Source organism: Pinus tabuliformis, chromosome Q (genome assembly GCF_031772625.1).
Source record: "Pinus tabuliformis cultivar Carrire ecotype Pingquan chromosome Q, CPIR1, whole genome shotgun sequence".
Classification (NCBI taxonomy): Eukaryota; Viridiplantae; Streptophyta; class Pinopsida; order Pinales; family Pinaceae; genus Pinus; species Pinus tabuliformis.
In genome coordinates this window covers 1210021992-1210042150 of record NC_142296.1, presented here as the reverse complement: position 1 = coordinate 1210042150, position 20159 = coordinate 1210021992, and the positions used below count along the sequence as shown (strand labels likewise).

Sequence of the window (20159 nt, the reverse complement as noted above, 5' to 3'; positions counted from 1 at the left end):
GTCAACATCAGTCGGGAGTGCAGGAGCAGAAAGAAGACGCAGGAGCAGAGGAGGGACAATGCAGAGGCTGTGATGTTGGGACTTTGCAGAATCTTACGCAGTGAGATGCAGAGAGGGCAGCAGGCCGTCTCCAGAGTTAGAATCTCGCTGAGAAGTGTGAGAATATTGTCTGTAAAATTTCTCATAGAAATTCATCTTCTATTCTACTAGTCGTATCTTGTACATGAGATTTTTGTTGAAGATTAATAACGAAATCCTCATCTGCTGCACCAATTTTCCTGCATTGGGTTTTTCCGGGGACAATTGTCCAAAAAGAACTGTCATTGTGATTATACTTGTGCTAGTATTTTCCTTTGCATTTACTTTCCGCAGTGTTTTAATTTTGAAGGCTGTAGTAGAATTTATTTCGATATTTGCTATAGAAACACAATGAATAACTTATTTCTGAATTAATAAGTAGAAGAAATAATATCAGTGACTGTAGATAGATTTTTATTCAGAAATTTTCACATGGTATCAGTGCTTAAGGGAAGCAAGAGAAAGGAGCCAGAAGAGCCAGCGTTGAAGAGGAGGAGGGAGTTCGAAAGTGTTGCGTAGGCAGCAAATCGAAATCATTAGAGGGATTGTGCAGTCCAGGCTAGGAGGGCAAAATTTTCATGAGAAAATCTCTCTCTGAGTGAGTCGACAGAGAGAAATATTTCCAAATCAAAGTTTTCTAGTGACAGAGGGAGCAGCGCAGTAGTTTCAGCGCAGAGCAGTGTTCAGGTGGGACGCAGTTTTACTGGGAAAAAAACTGTTAGAAATTGATAAGAAAAATAACACAAAGAAGGATGGAAAATCAAGATGCCTCTGAATTATCTTCCCGATTAGAAGAAGAATTCGCATGTTTTTCAAGTTCAGCGTTAGCAAATGTCTAGTATATTGATAGCGGGGCTTCGGCCCACATGACTGGAGTACGAGAATATTTCTCGAGCTATCAAGAAGAACAAATGGACTTCCAAATTTCTATGGGAAAGAGGACGAAGTGTACTCCAGTAGGGAGAGACACCATATCATTTCAAACCAAAGCAGGAGCTAGCATCCGAACCACTAATGTTCTGCATGTGCCCGAGTTAGGAATGAATCTGATTTCAGTGCCCCAGTTACAGGACAAGGGATACAATGTATACTTTATTAGAAAGAAAGTATACATCAAACATCCAAGCTGGAATAAGAAGAGACAGATTGGAGCTCGAAGCAATAGACTGTATATATTGCAACTCAAATCTCCAATGGCATTGATAGGAAGTAATCATAATGGTGAAAAGGAACTAAATGAACTATGGCACAGGCGAATGGGACACTTATACCATGGAGCACTGAGGATGCTCAAAGAGACTATTACAGGAGTTCCAGTCCTTAGTACTAATCATGATGATGTATTCATTAGATGCATTCTAGGGAAGTATGTTAAAGCAACTTTTTTCCAGAAGTAACAACAGAGCAAAAGGCGTATTGGGATTGATACACTTAGATATTTGTGGCCCAATGTCCACGAGAGCTCTTAGTGGTGGCGAATACTTCGTCACCTTTATTGATGATCACTCTAAGAAAGCCTGGATCTATTTCTTAAAGATCAAGGATGAGGTCTTGGATCACTTCAGAGAGTTTAAGGCTCTCGTAGAGAACATGAAAGGGAAAAAGATAAAGGTTTGCGTTCAGATAATGTTGGAGAGTATACAGACAAAGACTTCATATATTTTTGCGCAAAGGAGGGCACCAAAAGAGAATGGACAACTCCATATAATCCAAAACAAAATGTAGCGGAACGAAATAATAGAACTATTGTTGGGGCAACAAAGGCTAGGTTGTATGACCAAGACTTGCCTAGATTCTTATGGGCAGAGGCATGCAATACAATAGTTCATATTCAGAATAGAACTCCTCACAAAGCATTGGGGAAGAAAATGCCTGAAGGGGTTTTTTCAGGGGAAAAGCCGTAAGTCATCTCAGGATATTCGGAAGTGTGGCATATTGTCACATTCCAGACAAGAAGCGTAGTAAACTAGATCAGACTACAGAAAAAGGGTATCTCGTAGGATATAGCGAGACATTGAAGGCATACAAAATCTACATTCCTAGCAGTAAGAAGATTGTAGTAAGATGAGATGCAAAGTTCATGGAGGATAGAGCTTTTAGGAAATCTCGAGAGATGCCAACAAAAGATCAATCAACAGATGTTCCATTAGTCCAACAACAATAGGGGTAGCAAGGACGACAAGTAGGAGGCCAGACACCAGGGTTGAGTACAGTGACCAATACCAGTATTTCTTCAAAAGTAGGAGATCTTGGCAGTTCTCAGCAGTTGGAACAACAAGATGAATTGGTTGAGCCTCCTTCCACCAGTGGTAGAACTAGTAGGGAAGTATAGCAAACACTGAGGGATGCAAAGGAGTTTGTAGGAGCTCCCAAAATCGACAAAAGGCGGCATAGACAGCGTGACAGATACCAAGCCTTGGTAGCACAAGTTGAAGAACCTTCTAGTTTTTAGGAAGCCGTACAACACCAAGTATGGGTGGATGCCATGGTAGAAGAATAAAGTTCTATCATGACAAATGATGTCTGGGAAGTGGTACCTAGACCAGTGGATAGATCCATTGTAGGATCAAGGTGGATCTACAAGATCAAGTATGCTGCATATTGCAGTGTAGAGAATTATAAGGCCAAGTTCGTGGCAAAGGGGTATGCACAAAAGGAGGGAATAGACTGTGAGGAAACCTTCGCCCCTGTAGCTAGATATACCTCTATTAAATCTGTTATATCCCTAGCAGCTCAGATGGGATGGGAGATTCACCAGATGGATGTCAAGATAACATTCTTGAACAATGTGATAGAAGAGGAGGTGTATATTGAACAACCCGAAGGCTTCAAGACTCATGAGAAAAGAATTCATGTATGTAGGTTAAAGAAAGCCCTATATGGGCTCCAGTAGGCACCTAGAGCTTGGTATGGTTAGATTGATGTTGATCCCAATCTCTACTATTTGATGATAGAGAATGAGCCACTTATCCTGGTATTATATATAGATGACTTGTTTCTAACAGGGTCATCTAGGCTCATAAAGGAATGCAAGAAGAATCTTGAAGCAAAATTCGACATTAAGGATATGGGGTTAATCCATTATTTTCTAGGGTTGGAAGTTTGGCAAAAGAATGGGGAGATCTTCCTCAAGCAAGGAAGATATGCTACAAAAATTTTGAAGAGATTCAGAATGCAGGATTGTTGACCCATGGCGACGCCTATGATCACCAATTGGAAGAAAATTGATGCATTAGAAGACAACGAAGTGGACCCCACCATGTACAGACAGCTCATTAGGTCGCTCACGTATCTGGTCAACACTACGCCAGACATTTGTTTTGCTATCAACACCCTTAGTCAGTTCATGGTGGAACCAAAAAGGGTACATTCGGCAGCAGCTAGGCACATTCTTAGATATGTGAGTGGAACAGTCGGATATGGGTTGAAATACAACCGAGCAGATGACGTCAGATTGATCAGATTCACAGATACAGATTAGACAAGTAGTTCAGTTGACCTGAAAAGTACCTCTGGATATTGCTTCAGCGTTGGATCAAGAATGATCTTGTGGTGTAGTAGGAAGCAAAAGTCGATAGCTTTAAGCTCAGTTGAAGCAGAGTATATGGCAGCCAGCACAACTACGTGCAAAGCCATATGGATTAGAAAATTACTTGTGACTCTATTCAAAAAGAGGATGGAGGCGACCAGTGTTTTCGGCGATAATCAAAGTTGTATCAAACTCTCTAAGAATCCAGTATTTCATGATCGGTCGAAACACGTTGATATCATATGTCACTTTATCAAACACTGTGTTCAGCGTGGGGCAGTACAATTGCAGTATGTCTCCACAAGAAATCAGGAAGCAAACATACTCACGAAAGCTCTAGGAAGAGCGAAGTTCACTATTTTAGGGAAGAGATGGGTTTGGTGTGAAAATTCTTTAAACCCAAGAATTCCTACTGCAACACTGATGATATTTCTTTAACTTCTTAGATTTACATGAACAAGTTATTTGCAGTTTCCTACGGGAAACATCAAAATACATACACTGCATCCTACATCATTTAAATAATATGCCGAAACAAGAAACTGAACAATAGAGAAAGATACACAAAAATGACACAGTTGATTTTGGACAAATATCCCCCGAAAAAACCCAATGCGGGAAAACTAGTGCAGCAGATCTGAGCGTTTTTATTATTAAGTTGAAGTATTTTTTAATACAACCACTAGATGCCCTCTCAGCAATCCAGATACAGAGAAAATCTCTTAGTAGAAGTAGGTGAGATTACCTCATTCTACACTGCAAGTCTCAACTGATCCAACAGTTGAACCATGAGTTCCCTGACTACTTTTGCGCTGCCCCTACATGGGCCCTGTGTCAGCTCAACTGAGAATCAATTTGCCCTCATAAGCCTATTCCAGCCCTCCCGGCTCAGAAACATCAGCTTCCCCAACAAACTCGGACTTCTGCGCTGGAAGCTACTGCGTTGCTCTGCGTGGGCCCTGCGTGAGCCCTTCCTGGCTCTGCGTCACCCTCTCTACCCTCTACACTACCTCCTTTGTGTGTCTCTCTACCTCTCTGCTGAGTATTCTTGGCTCCAGAGAAGATCCTCCAACCAAAACTCCCTCTACCCCTCTCTGCAAAATCACAGAGAAAATCTCTTAGTAGAAGTAGGTGAGATTACCTCATTCTACACTACAAGTCTCGACTGATCTAACAGCTGAACCATGAGTTCCCTGACTACTTCTGCGCTGCCCCTACATGGGCCCTGTGTCAGCTCAACTGAGAATCAATTTGCCCTCATAAGCCTATTCCAGCCCTCCCGGCTCAGAAACATCAGCTTCCCCAACAAACTCGGACTTCTGCGCTAGAAGCTACTGCGTTGCTCTGCGTGAGCCCTTCCTGGCTCTGCGTCACCCTCTCTGCCCTCTACACTACCTCCTTTATGTGTCTCTCTACCTCTCTGTTGAGTATTCTTGGCTCCAGAGAAGATCCTCCAACCAAAACTCCCTCTACCCCTCTGCAAAATCTCACTATTGAAATTCTCCCGCCAGCTGCTCTGCTTCAGAAAATCGAACTTTTGAACTCATTCTATGTGTCTTTCCAAATGACCCTCAAGCCTCCTTAAATAATCTCCTTGTTGACATTCAACGGTACAAATTAGAAGCTAATCAATGGCTAAGATCATTTCTGCTTGATCCCCATCTTCTTCTAGAAGTTATACCCACAATTAGATTAATATCCATTAATTATTTTATTTTCCTAAGTTTAGACTAAGGGCCCCATTAAAAATAATTAATTATTTTAATGAAATTGTTTTTGGGTGGAATTTCCCAAAACGCTTTCTAGGTTTTTTGGAATACACGTGCCCAAGCCTCCATGCAAAATTTGAGACTTAGAGCACATCCAATGCTACCAGAAATCAACAATCCCTCTTACCGAGGAATGTGCTCTAGTAATGAAACCTGTTGAAGTATCACTCTATTCTGTAACATCTCCGTCTGCGCTGCTAATGTCTAACATGCTGTTCACCAACCACTGCGCAAATGTTGCATCTGTACCATTGTTGACCTTGCCACTGTCAACACTGCATCCGTACTGCAACTCCCTCTGAGTTTCTGCATCGTGCTACTACTTGCACTACCACTGCCAACTGCCCCTGCACTGCAAACTGTTGCTGCCACTGCATTAGTAATGGAAAAACATCCCAAATTATTGAACTAACTGTGTTCAGTATGATACCATGTGAATGTTGGAGCCTGACTGGTGCTAGTCTCTGCGCTGACCCTCTGAACCTACTACGCTGTTGCTGACCTCTTCTCTGTGTCATCTGCACTGCTGCCAACTCTGCTCTGCGCTATTCAATCTTCGGCGCTCCTAGCCACTACAATTGTCTTAGACACTCCTTGGTACCATCCGACACTAGTCCATCCTACGACTTCTGATCTGGGCTCCCGTAGCAAGGAATTGATCCGAGAGGTGGGTTCCTCAAGGATCCTTCCCATCTGTAGCTCTTTCGAACTACAATTCTAAATCAACCCACCTCCCTCCTGGAGGTATCTCGACTGTCATGGCGAACTCCTCCTCGATCTTCGCCGGTGCAACCTTCGAATCATGCTTCTAATCTTTGTCCTTCATTATGAGAGGACACTATGTTGCGTAGTGACCCATCTCACCACACCTGAAGCACTTTATCTTTGAGACGTCCTTCTTCCCAGGGTTGTGGGGGAGCGCCCGCCCCCCCGCCCTCACGCCCCCGCTCCCAATTCGCACTCCAAGCGAGAGAGACTCGAGAGCTACCTGGGAGTGCGCTCTCGGCCAAAAAAACACGCTCCTTAGTTTTGGCCAGAGCATTTTAGGGAATGGTTGGGAGCGTTTGCTCCTTGACTATTCCCATGCGCTCTGGAAGCACTTTTTCAGAGGGGAAGCGATCGCTCCCCCTCTGAAAAATGCTCCTAGATGATGGAAAAAAAGGCCATGCGGTCGAGAGGGAGGGTGACGCTGATGACAAAGAGGAGAGAGGAGGGAGGGAAAGAGGGGGGGATAAATATACCCTCTCCCCTCCCATTATTCACTTCATCCATTAAGAGCAAGAGGAGCAAAAGATTTTGGGGCAAAAGAGAGTTTGAAGCTTGGAGAGAGGAGCTTGGAGGAGCTTGCAAGTGGAGACTGGAACTTGGGATTGAAGGCCAAAGAGGTAGGATCTACACTCTAATCTAGCATTTTTTTTATGTTCATTGCTAAATAAATAAATAATTTTTTCTCTATTTCCCATTCCCGTTCCTCCATTTTTTTGCAGATTCAAAACTTCAAATTTCAAACATCATGGTTATATGGTGTGACATTTTCTTTTTCCTGGTTCCCTTTTTGGTTATTATGGTGTTGGAGAGTAGAAGAAGGAAGGTTGATCATGAAGAAGAGGATGAAGAAGTGGGTTAGAGTGGATTTGATGAAAACCCCAGAGAGAAGTACCTTGGTGAGGAAGAATAGAGTGAACATGATTTAGCCCAAAAAACTAAACAAGACCAAACCCCATTTGTGGAAATATGTTTCTAGGCCTGAAGCAAGGAAAGGGTGTGGAACCACTAAATTTGACTGCCCCCATTGCAACAAAACTTACACAGGTTCATACACCTATGCCAGAAGGCACCTCTGTGGGAAGCATAGAATACCATTGTTAACTAAAATTAACACGGTATCAGAGCCCAGCTGAAGACAAAGCCCAAGCAAGAGTGAGAAAAGAAATCACTAAGGAAAGTTGTTGGACAAGAATATTGGTCTAGCTTCAATGACAACTACATCATTCTTCAAATCTGACGACAAGCTCAAGGACAAATATGACTATCATGCATGGAAGATGACTTTGGATTTGAATTTGGAAGAGAATGATGTTATGGACTATGTAAATGTTAGGATATTCCGACACATAGGAAATAGTTAAGTACAACTTGGTCTAGTATAGAGTTAGGTAAAGTGTGTTTCTTTACTATGTACATTTTGTAACTTACAATCCGACGGTCATGATATGTAGTGATCTGATGGTTCATTCTCTCCTCGGTATTACCGACACTTGATCCGTGGCTTAACACCCGATTGGTCCATGATCTCTATTTAAAGAGCATGGAGGGTCATTTGTAGGTTAACCGTTCATGAGAGAAGCTTATGTAAATTTTCATTCTTTTATTAATAAATTGCCTGAAGTGGCCGCGTTGGCTCAGGCCGTGGACTATTTCCCTCTTTGAGGGTTTTAACCACGTCAAAAGTACTGGTGTATTGATCTGCGATCTGTTTGTGAGCGGTGTCCTTTGGTGTTCTGTCTGAGGAACTTACCCTGTAAATTCCTACATGGTATCAGAGCTATTTGAGGGCCGCATCCGTTGGTGATCCAAATCTGAAGCTGGTAGAACTGCATCCGACTACCGTTTCCTAGATCTACTGTTTCTGATTGCTTTCGGGCCGAGAGGACTGCTCTGTTGTGTTGGGAGCATCTATTCTAGTGAGGAACCCCTTTCGTTTCACGCGAAAAGGTTTCCGGTAGCCCTAGCTGTGTCATTTTTAAGATCTGGAGGTATACAGTGTTTATTTGCAGTTTACAGTTATTTTCTCTCTGTTTATTTCGGTTTTCGGTTTATTTAGCTTTTTTTTATTACCGGATCTATACCTTTCATTTCTGCGTATGCTCTTTTCCCTGCGACTCTGTGCGATCTGGGCAAATCAGAAACAAAAAGGAAGGATTTTTCTCATGCGTATGCTCTTTTCCGCTGCGCCTTAGTGTAATCTTGGAAAATCAGAAACATTGAGGAAAATATTTAGTTTCCGGCTAAAGCTAACTTCGAGCCGCAAGGTTCGTTTTTTTTGTATGTCCATGTTGGGTTTTGTGTTTTTTGTTTTGTAGGGAAAAAAAGCTTTCTCAAAGCAAGCACGCAACCCAAAGCATCAACCCCCCCCTCTCTCTCTCAAACTTTTTGTATAGCTCACTTGGTGCAAAGCTAATTTATGAGAGTAGAGGTCTTGGGTTCAAGTCTCCATTTTGTGGGGGCGGATTTTTTTCATTTCCGCACATTCCCACAGTTCGTCGATGATTTCATCAAATTTTCTTCAAAAAGCCATAACTTCTTCATCCGGAAGCCGTTTTCAGAACCGTTTTTTTTTAAACAACCTAATTTTTCGAGATCTTTCCATTGAAACACTTAGTTTCAGCATCTATAGCTTCAGTTTTTTTTAAAAAATGTAAAGTCCATGCCAAGTTATTCTTGACAGCACCAACTACTTCCAATGGTGGTCCTACATTGTGGATTTACTTAGAAGTAAAGGTCTTTACAAAATAGCCACAGGCCAAGAGACCAAACCGAAAGATGAAGACAAGGCAGCTAAATGAGAAAATAGGCAAGACCAAGCACGTGGGTTGATAGGGATGTCTATTTCTCCAGATCTTAGATTCCATATTGCAGAACTTGATACTCCTGATGAAGCAATGAAACAGATTACTAAAGTCTTTGGAATTAAAAATGAACTTAAAGCCCATCAACTTGAAAATGAATTGCTTACATTGGACCTCAATAATTTTTCTTGCATTGAAGATATTTTGTCCAAGTTCAAGACCCTTAGACTTCTCTTAGAAGGTGTTAAGGCTAAGAAAGAAGATAGTAGCCTTATCTACTCCATTCTTACTAAGTTGGGACCAGCCTATTCTGTGTTTGTTTCCACCTTCCATTCTACAAGAGAAGCCTTCATTTCTCAAGGACAAGCCTACAAGTCCCCTTCCTTTGATTCCTTTTGTGATTCTTTAATAAGATAAAAAGAAAAATTCTTACACCTTGGTCTTCTTCATCTTAGAAACTCATCTAAGAAAGCGTTAGCCGCCCAGCAGCAACCAAATTCAAAGAATCCTAAGAAGTCGTATCCTCAAAGGAATGGTCCTAAACCAAACAAGGGTCCTACGCAATTTCCGCCTCAAAATGAAAAATCATTTCAACAAAATGATAAGACAAATAAAAACAAATGAAGAAGACTGATAGACATTGCAACTTTTGTAATCGAGATGACCACTTAGAATCCAAATGTTTTAAGAAGATGGAAGCCTTGGAAGCCGCAATGAAGAAGCATAACATCCATTTGAAGCAATCTTCAACTTCAACTTCATCTTCAGGAATGTCACTTTCTGCATGTGGTTGTCAAGCATCTCGGTCTGGCTATGCACTAAATGTATCTTCTTCTTCTCATTCTCATGAGTGGCTCATTGATTTTGGAGCTTCTTATCACATGGCCAAAAACAAAGCCATGTTTTCTTCTTTAAATGATTGTAACACCAAAAATATATATGTTGGTGATGATAGATCTCTTAGTGTTGTAGGGACTGGAACTGTTCATCTAGACAATGGTCAGTTTAATGATGTATTATGTGTTCCAACCTTATCCTGCAACATTCTATCTGTATATCAGATAACCCATTCAGGTGAAGGTAAAATCGTTGAATTTTCACCTCACGATGTTGTAATTAAGGACCTAAGAGATCCTAGACAGATTTTAACTACTGGCATTGCTGATGATTCTACAAGGTTGTATAAGTTTCACAACTTTGGGTCATCAAATCTTCCCTCAGTGTTTGTTGCTCATAATGATGAAGTGAGCAAACTTTGGCATGAGCGATTTGGTCACTTAAACTATCGCTCTCTTCAGAATAACTTTGGCATGAGCGATTTGGTCACTTAAACTATCGCTCTCTTCAGAATCTATGTAAAGAAAATATGGTGACAGGTCTTCCAATGGTATCTTGCAGAGATGGTGTTTGTTCCGGATGTGTACTCGGAAAACATCATCGGGACAGTTTTGAAAAACGTGCCTCTTGGTACGCCTCAACCCGTTTACAGCTTGTGCATAGTGATTTATGTGGTCCACTTCAAGTTGCTTCATTCTCTGGCTACAAGCATTTCTTAACTTTCATTGATGATTTCTCCAGACGCACTTGGGTATACTTCTTAAAACTCAAGAGTGAAGTATTTAACATGTTCTTGGCCTTTAAGGCCTTTGTTGAAAAACAATTTGGACATCAAATTCTTAAGCTAAGATCTGATAATGGCGGAGAATATGTTAAAAACACATTCATCAACTTTTGCACTGAGAATGGAATTCAAATGCAACATATTGTTCCATATACTCCACAACAAAATGGTGTAGCTGAAAGGAAGAATCGCACCTTAAAGGAAATGGCTAATTGTATGCTTCAATCTAAAGGACTTAGTCTTAATTATTGGGCAGAAACAATTAACTGTGCAAATTACATAATAAATCGCACTCCTACTAAGGTTTTAAAGAATATCACTCCAGAAGAAGCATGGAGCTCAATCAAACCAGATGTAAGTCACTTTCTTGTTTTTGGAAGTGAAGCATGGGCCCATATTCCAGATGAGAAACATAAAGCTTTAGAACCTAAGAGTGAAAAATGTATTTTTGTTGGATATTCTGAAGATGTCAAAGGATATAGACTTATTCCACTTAAGTCCAAAAATGTTATCATTAGAAGAGATGTAAAGTTTGCTGAAAATATATCGGCCTGCGAGCCTAGTTCGGCGGATGTGCCACCTCACCCTATCTCTTCTACCTTTGAAAATATTTCTTCTTCAGATGATGAAAGCGAGGATGAAAATCCTCCCCCACCTTCTCAGGATCCTCCTTCAGCTCCTCAGCTTCCAAAATGGGTCCGTGCTACTCGGGATGCAGCAGGTGATCTTGCCGGTGATCCTACAGATCAGCGACATACACGTTCTCAGTTCGAGAGAGCCTGTTCTTTACTGGCTCAAGCTTCAGTGAATTATGATCCTGACCAATGTTGCACGAAGCGGGAGCGAAGCGGAAGCGCGGAGCGCGGAAGCGTCATTTTCCAAAAATCTAGGAAGCGAAGCGTCCGCGGAAGCGTCTGCTATATATATATATATTTTTATATTTTTTTGCATTTATACTCAAAAAAAACATCCCAAATACCAAATTAATTGTAGAAGACATGAAAACATGCATATTTTTGCATAAATCAAGATAGATATGGCATCCATGATTCCATTGTAGTTACTAGTATGTACAACAATCATCTATATTCTAGCTATTACAAACATACATCAGTATCAATTTGATACTGCTTGATGCCTATAAAATTTCATAGGACAAGCTCAAGCAAGAGAAGGAATGCAATCACAAGGAAAGTTATCAAGTTTCTATCAAGCAAGGGACTGTTAGAATTCAAGTTTGGGAATATGTCAGAGCTGGGCTCAATTGCTCATGAAGGCCACAAATCAAATTTGAAAATGCAAACCATGATTGCAAAGTCCTCCTTCAGCATTTAATGGAAGCAGCCAGCAAGGAGGCTTGGAGAGCTAATTCAAGACTATTTAGGGCAGCATCTCACTTGCTAGATCAGGCCACAAGTCAAGAAGTATTGATGCTTTTTCTGTGCTATTTTGTGGAGGGTTTGTCTCTGTTTACAAGGCTGCAGGAAGGTGCTGCTACAGCTGTATGAGGAGGAGGATTTGAGAGCGCCAAGAGGCCTAGAAGGGACCTACTGCCCTAGCTGCAGTCATCTCAAGCAACAGCACAGGTAAAGGGGGGTGGTTCCTTGTCATCGAAGGAGATTCTCATTCTTCTCTAGGCCACAAAGAAGGGTTGTTTCTACAGCAGCTTGGGGGGTCTGTTTTGAGGGGGTGAAGGCCTAGTTAAGGTCCTCTACCCAGGCCACAGTCATCCTGAGGATCAGTGCAGTTATAACCAAGTATATTTTCATGTATATGAAGACCTAGACCTTGCTGTAGCAAAACCGTGAATTGTAGGAGGCTTGAGGAGGAACCTTAAGCCCCACCAGCAGTACATTGAATACCTAGTAGATCAGCATAGGTGGAAGCATAGTTGGACATAAGATCACAGTGATTTGAAGCAAGGTAAGGGCAACAAACTACATTAGCAAGAATTGCAGACTTTACAAGGAAGTCTCTCAGATCTACTCTCACAGTGTATTGATAATTTGATACTGCACCTCTGGAATAATTGGACGTTCGTTATATGGCTATGCTCTTGCTCCTGGTATGATTTACCAATAGTGTCATATGATCATTGGCATATGCTTCAGTATGATTCTTTGCATTATGACATTTGTTCATGACATCAATTCAATATGGACATGTCACTTGCTTCAGTCATATATATGTTATCGTTTCTCATATAGATCAATATTGGTATGGCTTCCCAATATTGGCAATGATGGGTATAAACCTATAAGCAGAGACTTCTTCATTCTTATATGCACTTAGCATTATGTATGGATATCACTGCTCAAATAGCTTGAGTATGGTATTGCTATGTTCTAATTACAGCAGTATATGCATGACCTCAACTTCAACAGTTGTATATATTTATGTGTGTGTGTGTGTATCAATCTCACAAATATGTATGGCATCCCTATGTATGATGGTACAGTATATGAATATATAGAAGTGCATCCATCAGTTCAGTAGATGATTGCGCTTCCGGTTGCGCCACGCAACCCGCCCTTTTTCAATGTATATTCATTGAGTTGACATTGTATTCAGAGCAGTAAGACCGTATATTCAGGCTACAATGCTCAAGTTATATGGTATTAGGAATCCTATATGAGAATGATGTCATATTGGTGGGTTGCGTCCAGGTTGCGTCAAGGTTGCGTCCAGGTTGCGTCAATGCGTCCAGGGATGCGCGGGGGGCCGCAACCTCAAATGGCAGGAATCGTTTTTTTAACCCGGAATCGCGCCACCTCAAAAACGGATCCGCGCTTCCACTGGGGATTCCGGATCGATTCGCTCCGATCCGCGATTCTGCCTTTGGATCCGGGGGGGGGCGATTCCTGCAACACTGATCCTGACACCTTTGCAGAAGCTTCAGACCATCCAGATTGGGAAGCAGCTATGAATGAAGAATATCATTCATTATTGGCAAATGATACATGGGATCTTGTTCCTCTACCAAAGGGACGAAAACTTGTTAGATGCAAATGGGTTTACAGAACCAAGTATGGACCAGATGGGAAAGTTGATAAACATAAAGCTTGTCTTGTTGCTAAGGGTTTTTCACAAGTTGAAGGCATTGACTATACTGAAACCTTCTCCCTGGTTGCCAAAATGAACTCTATCCGCCTTGTTCTTTCCCTTGCTGCCTCTTTCAAATGGGAAGTCCATCAGATGGATGTTAAATCCGCCTTCTTGCATGGGGACTTGCATGAAGAAATCTATATGGAACAACCTATTGGCTTTATACAAACAGACTCCAGCCTTGTATGTCGGCTTAAGAAATCCCTTTATGGTCTCAAGCAAGCTCCTCGAGCTTGGTATGCCAAAATGGATAACTTTCTTTTAGAAAATGGCTTTTCTAGGTGTCATTCTGACAATATTGTCTACACAAATAAAGTGGGCAAGTCTCTTATCATTCTTGTTCTTTATGTTGATGATCTTATCCTGACTGGTAGTGATCCCAACCTTATAAACCATGTGAAGTCTAGCCTTAAAAGGAAGTTTGAAATGACAGACTTAGGACACTTACATTATTTTCTTGGTCTTCAAGTCTTGCAATCCAAGGAAGGTATTTCCCTTTCCCAATCCACGTATGCCTGTGATATTCTACGCCATTTTCACATGGAAGACTGTAAGCCAGCCCCTTCTCCCCTTCAGTCTGGAGTCAAACTTTCAGTCACTTGTACTTCTCCTGAAGTTGATGCTACCTTATACCGTCAACTTGTAGGAAAACTTTTGTATCTAACCCATACTCGTCCTGACCTTTCCTTTGTTGTTGGCCTTGTTGCTCGGTTTATGCAAAACCCACGTGAAAGTCATTGGAAAGCAGCGAATACTTCGTTATGTTCAAGGTACAGTTCAGTTTGGGATTCATTATAGTGCCGAAGCATCTCCTCTATTGGTTGGTTTCACTGATTCCGATTGGGCTGGTGACCCTGATGATCGGAAGTCTACTGCAGGTTATGTGTTCACTCTTGGTTCAGGACCTATTACATGGGCTTGCAAGAAACAAGGTGCCATTTCTCTTTCTTCAGCAGAAGCAGAGTATCGTGGTGCCGTAGAAGCTAGTAAAGAAGCCTTGTGGCTTCATCAGATCCTGTCAGAGTTTGGCTTTCAGCAGCAACATCCGACTACACTTTGGTGTGATAATCAAAGTGCCATTCAACTATGCAAAGATCCAGTCCAACATCAGCGCATCAAACACATTGAACTGCACATGCACTTCATCAGAAAGCTCATTCATGACCATGTTCTTGAAGTGCAATATTGTTCAACAGATGATCAAGTTGCAGACATCTTTACAAAGGCTCTCACAGAGCCGAAGTTCACTAAACTTCGATTTATGGTTGGAGTTCAGGAAGTTGTCACTAAGGGGGGATAGGGTCTAGTGCCTCCTTCCTTCTCTTATTGTGTCATATTTGTAAATCCTTCAATCCTATCCCAAGTTGTTCTTAAGGGGAGATGTTAGGATATTCCGACACATAGGAAATAGTTAAGTACAACTTGGTCTAGTATAGAGTTAGGTATAGAGTTAGGTAAAGTGTGTTTCTTTACTATATACATTTTGTAACTTACAATCTGACGGTCACGATATGTAGTGATCCGACGGTTCATTCTCTCCTCGGTATTACCGACACTTGATCCGTGGCTTAACACCCGATTGGTCCATGATCTCTATTTAAAGAGCATGGAGGGTCATTTGTAGGTTAACCGTTCATGAGAGAAGCTTATGTAAATTTTCATTCTTTTATTAATAAATTGCCTGAAGTGGCCGCGTTGGCTCAGGCCGTGGACTGTTTCCCTCTTTGAGGGTTTTAACCACGTCAAAAGTACTGGTGTATTGATCTGCGATCTGTTTGTGAGCGGTGTCCTTTGGTGTTCTGTCTGAGGAACTTACCCTGTAAATTCCTACAGTAAAGGGAAGAATGGTGGAGCCTCCTTCAAATGCACCTATTGTTACAAAAACAAAGTACAAGAAAGGTGAGGTCAGAGCTAAGAAAATTATTGTAGATTCCATTCACAAGCCATTGGTTACCTATATTTCTGATTTGGAAACGTCTAAGGAGATATATGACAAGCTAGTTGGGATGTTCAAAGTAAACAATGCAAATCAAGTCATCTTTCTCAAGAACAAGTTGAAAGACAACAAGATGGATAGAGGAAAGTCCATCCAATCCTACTTCATGAGGATTACTGAAATCAAGAATGATCTCCTATTTATTGGAGAAGTTGTTGGTGATAGGGAGTTCACTCTTATTGCACTTGGAGGTCTTACAAGAGCATGGGATGTGTTTAACACCACCATCCTCCACAATGACAGGATTCCAGGTTTTGATGAATTATTGGCTAGATGCACTCAAGAAAAATAAGGATGATGGAGAGAGATAATCTCTCAAATGTAAATGATCCTACCGCTTTCTCCACTCATGCTAAAAGGAAGAACAATCTTGGTCCAAGAAGACAAAGTCAAGGATTTAAGCCAAGATTCAAAGAAGGAAGAAAAGGAAGATGCTACAATTGCAATAGGTCTAGTTGTTCATTTGTGGTAGTGTCGGATGTGCTCTAGCCATGAAAATTGGTGGAGAGGCTAAGGCACATAAGATCTCCAAGACCCAAAAATGGTTTGGGGAAATTCCACCCGGTTGGAGAGATATTAAAAATAATTAATATTTCTATTGGAGTTCCCAAGTCTAAACTTAGCGAAATTAAAATATTAATGGGTATTAATCCAAAACTAGGTGAGAATGTTCTAAATGACATGGATCAAGCCAAATCTTATCTCAGTCGTTGATTAGGGACTTAATCTCGACTGTTGAAGATTCAATAAGAAAAGTATAAGAGGAGGTTTGAGGGTTAGTTGGAGATCGACCAAATTGATCAGTCGGTTCAATTTTCTGGAGCGGGGTTTGTGAGAGAATCGAGCTAGTGATCTGTTGCAGCGAAGGGCAATTCGGCATGAGGTCGAAAATACATAGCAGAGAGACAGAGATAGTACTAGAGAGACAACACAAAGCCTGGGGAGGTTGACGCAGAGGCAGGTGGCACTTACGCAGAGGCTAAGGAGGCCAGCATGGGTGACGCAAAGGGCCAGAGGGATGACGCAAAGAGTCAAGGGGCTAATGCAGAGGCTAGCAGAGCTGACGCGGGGCCAAGAGGCAGCATTGGTGATTTTAGTGGGGCAGACTGAGTGCTAATGAGCTGAGAGGGTGACGTAGTCCCTAGCAAAGTGACGCAGAGCAGTGAAGAAGCTTGGAGCAGCTTTTGTTGTCCAGCTAAGAGCTGCCATAGTTGTTGTGGTATCGTTCATCCGGTGATTGATCAGCAGGAATATCTATCTCCGAGGAGAGGTATTACTGTCAAGGACATTCTCTATTGGGTGAGCCATTTCTAGCACCCTAGTTGTATTCAGAAACTGCATAATAATAAAACCCTCATATCTGCTGCACCGGTTTTCCCGCATTGGGTTTTTGCGGGGATGATTGTCCAAAAATAACAGTGTTCCTTGTGTGTTTGTCTCGGTTATTTCAGTTCCTGATTTGTATATGAGTTAAGGCTGCATTTGTTTTTATTTCAGTATTTATATTTATAAATAACTTGTTAATGGAATAAACAAGTAGGAGAAATTAAACCAGATAATGCAGTAGGGATTTCTAACGTGACAGACTTAAAATTTCAACATGGTATCAGAGAATTACAGATCATAAGAGAATTGAAGGCACCAGCAATAATCTGGAGAATTTGCAGCTGTCTCGAGAGACAACACTGTTCCAGAGGAGAAGAAACCGATAAGAAGTGACGCAAAGGGCTTGCATCATCATTTCGAGTCAGGAGGAGGGTCAGCGCAGAGGCAGAGGGGCAGATCAGACCTACGCAGTGCTTGGTCATCTTTCTCAGCCAGGAAGGATTGACGTTGTGGCCATGAGGAGTAGATCCTGTTGTTGTTGGGATTGCGCAGAGCCTGAAAGGCTCAATTTCTTCAGTTGTCAAGGCTTGGAAAGCTATGGGCAGATTGTGATTGAGAAGCTGGTGGGGTGTTGTTTCTGTTGGTGCAAAACAATACCTAAGGGGACAGAACCAAGGTAGAGGAAGTTGCTACCTTGATGGATTTCTAGCCAAGAAATCCAGATCCGAGTTGCAGTTGCAAGGAGGATTGGAGAGGAGCGGTTTGACATTTGGCAGGAGGATTTATAGCAGGAAAATCAGGACTTAGAGGGAGATTTCCAGGAGGGAAGTCAAAGTCCAGAAGAGGAGCTAAAATGGTAGTGAATGGACTGAGGGATCAAGACAGGTTGGACGGGGCTTCCAACTTTGCAATCTGGAAGGCCAGGATCCTGGCAGTCCTGGATCAACATCGCATCAAAGAATTTGCATTGAGAACCGTGGCTATTCCGGTCGACCTAGTTGAAAATGATAAGTACGAGGATGCAATAGCGAGGGAAAAGTGCATGATCCTTGACGCGGTCAAAGATCATGTCATACCACATATTGCTGAAAAGAACACAGCAAAGGAAATGTGGGATACTTTGACGACCTTGTATCAAGGCACTTCCGTGCAACGGAAGATGCTATTGGAGAATCAACTGCGGTCGTATCAGATGCAGAAGGGGGAGCAAATAGATCTATTCCTCAGATTGCAAGAGATTCATGACCAACATACTTCCATAGGGTCTCTACACAAGATCTGAAGTTCATGGTGAGGACCGCCCTGAATGCAGTGTCCGAGGAGTGAGAGATATTTTTCCAAGGCATTTTGGGCAGAGCTACTCTTCCAGGATGGGAGGAGATGTGGGCAGCTCTTCGCCAAGAAGAGATCAAGAGGTTGACCAAGGCGGGGAGTAGTGGCAAGGGAAGTCGAATCAAGAAAGAGGAGGAGGAGGATGTGGCTCTAGCATCTACAGGACAACAAGGGAAGAGGAAGAAGAAGGACATGTCCAAGGTGAAGTGCTTCCATTGTGGGGCACTGGGACATTATGCATCCCAATGTCCAAGGAAGAAAAACAAGGGAGAGGCTTTCGACTCCAAAGTAGCTTCAGCTAAGGCGTAGAAAGAGGTCGAGACTGATGACGACTATGCCATGAGTGCTCATGCAACTCTAGAGAAGAGGTGGGGAGACATCGAGTTGTAGTCAGCAGGACTACAAACTAGGGGTAGGATCCTTAGGGTGCCCAAACTCTTGGATCATATCCGACTACAGGAGCCCATAATGACAGTAGAAGAATGACAAATGTCGGGTGGAGCAAAGTGTAGTGGAGCAACAAAGCAGTGCTTGGGTGCAAAAGTCTGAGGCGAGAGGCATAGAGGTGTACGCAGCAGCACAGTAGCAACAGAGGGAGCACAGGATAGCAGCAAAGGCAGCTTCAATCTCACGTGGCTTCCAGACTGACTGGGATGTCAATATTTGGGAGAGGTCAATTACTTACTTCTCGGTAATTGAGTTGCAATGCAACAGTTAGCAGTGGCAATGCTAGAGGCATCATGGGCAGCATGTTGAGAGGGAGCTGCAGTACAGATGTAGCAGTGGCAGTGACAGTGACAGTGTCATGGGTAGCAGTACATGAAGCAGCAGTGCAGATGATGTAATGCAGCAAGCCAAGCATCAACACAAGTACCGGTGCGGAGAATCAGTGTGATGTTTCCATGGTGAAGCATTACTAGAGCACATTCCTCGCTAAGAGGGAGTGTTGATTTGTGGTAGCATCGGATGTGCTCTAGCCATGAAAATTGGTGGAGAGGCTAAGGCACATAAGATCTCCAACACCTAGAAATGGTTTGGGGAAATTCCACCCGGTTGGAGAGATGTTAAAATAATTAATAATTTTAATGGGATTCCTAAGTCTAAACTTAGGGAAATTAAAATATTAATGGGTATTAATATAAAATTGGGTGAGAATGTTCTAAATGACATGGATCAAGCCACATCTAATCTTAATCGTTGATTAGGGACTTAATCTCGGTTGTTGAAGACTCAACAAGAAAAGTATAAGAGGATAGAGGGTCAGTTGGAGATACACCAAATTGATCAGTCAGTTTGATTTTCTAGAGTGGGTTCGCTGAGCGAATCGAGCCATTGATCTGTTGCAGCGAGGGGCAATTCGGCATGAGGCCAAGAATACATAGCATAGAGGCAGAGATAGTACCAAAGAGATAATGCAGAGCCTAGGGAGACTAACGCAGAGGCAACTGGCCCTTATGCAGAGCCTGAGGAGGCTTACGCAGAGCCTGAGGAGGCCAAGGTGGGTGACGCAGACGGCCAAAGGACTGACATAGAGAGCCAAGGGGTTGACGCAGAGGCATCAGTAGCTGCGCAGAGGCTAGCAGAGCTGACGCAGGGCCAAGAGGCAGCGCTGGGTGATTTTCGTGGGGCAGACTGAGTGCTGGTGAGCTGAGAGGGTGACGCAATCCCTAGCAGAGTGACGCAGAGTAGTGGAGAAGCTTGGAGCAACTTTGTTGTCCAGCTAAGAGTTGCCATAGTTGCTGTGGGATCATTCATTCGATGATTGATCAACCAGAATATCTATCTCCGAGGAGAGGTATTACTGTCGAGGACATTCTCTGTTGGGTGAGCCATT

General features: G+C 42.4%; 1 protein-coding gene across 2 annotated transcripts in view; it reads right to left on the bottom strand.

Moving 5' to 3' along the window:
- LOC149224132 (uncharacterized) overlaps positions 1 to 20159 on the bottom strand; it is a 370062-nt gene that overhangs the window by 16827 nt on the left and 333076 nt on the right. The gene's annotated exons all lie outside the window — the stretch shown is intronic.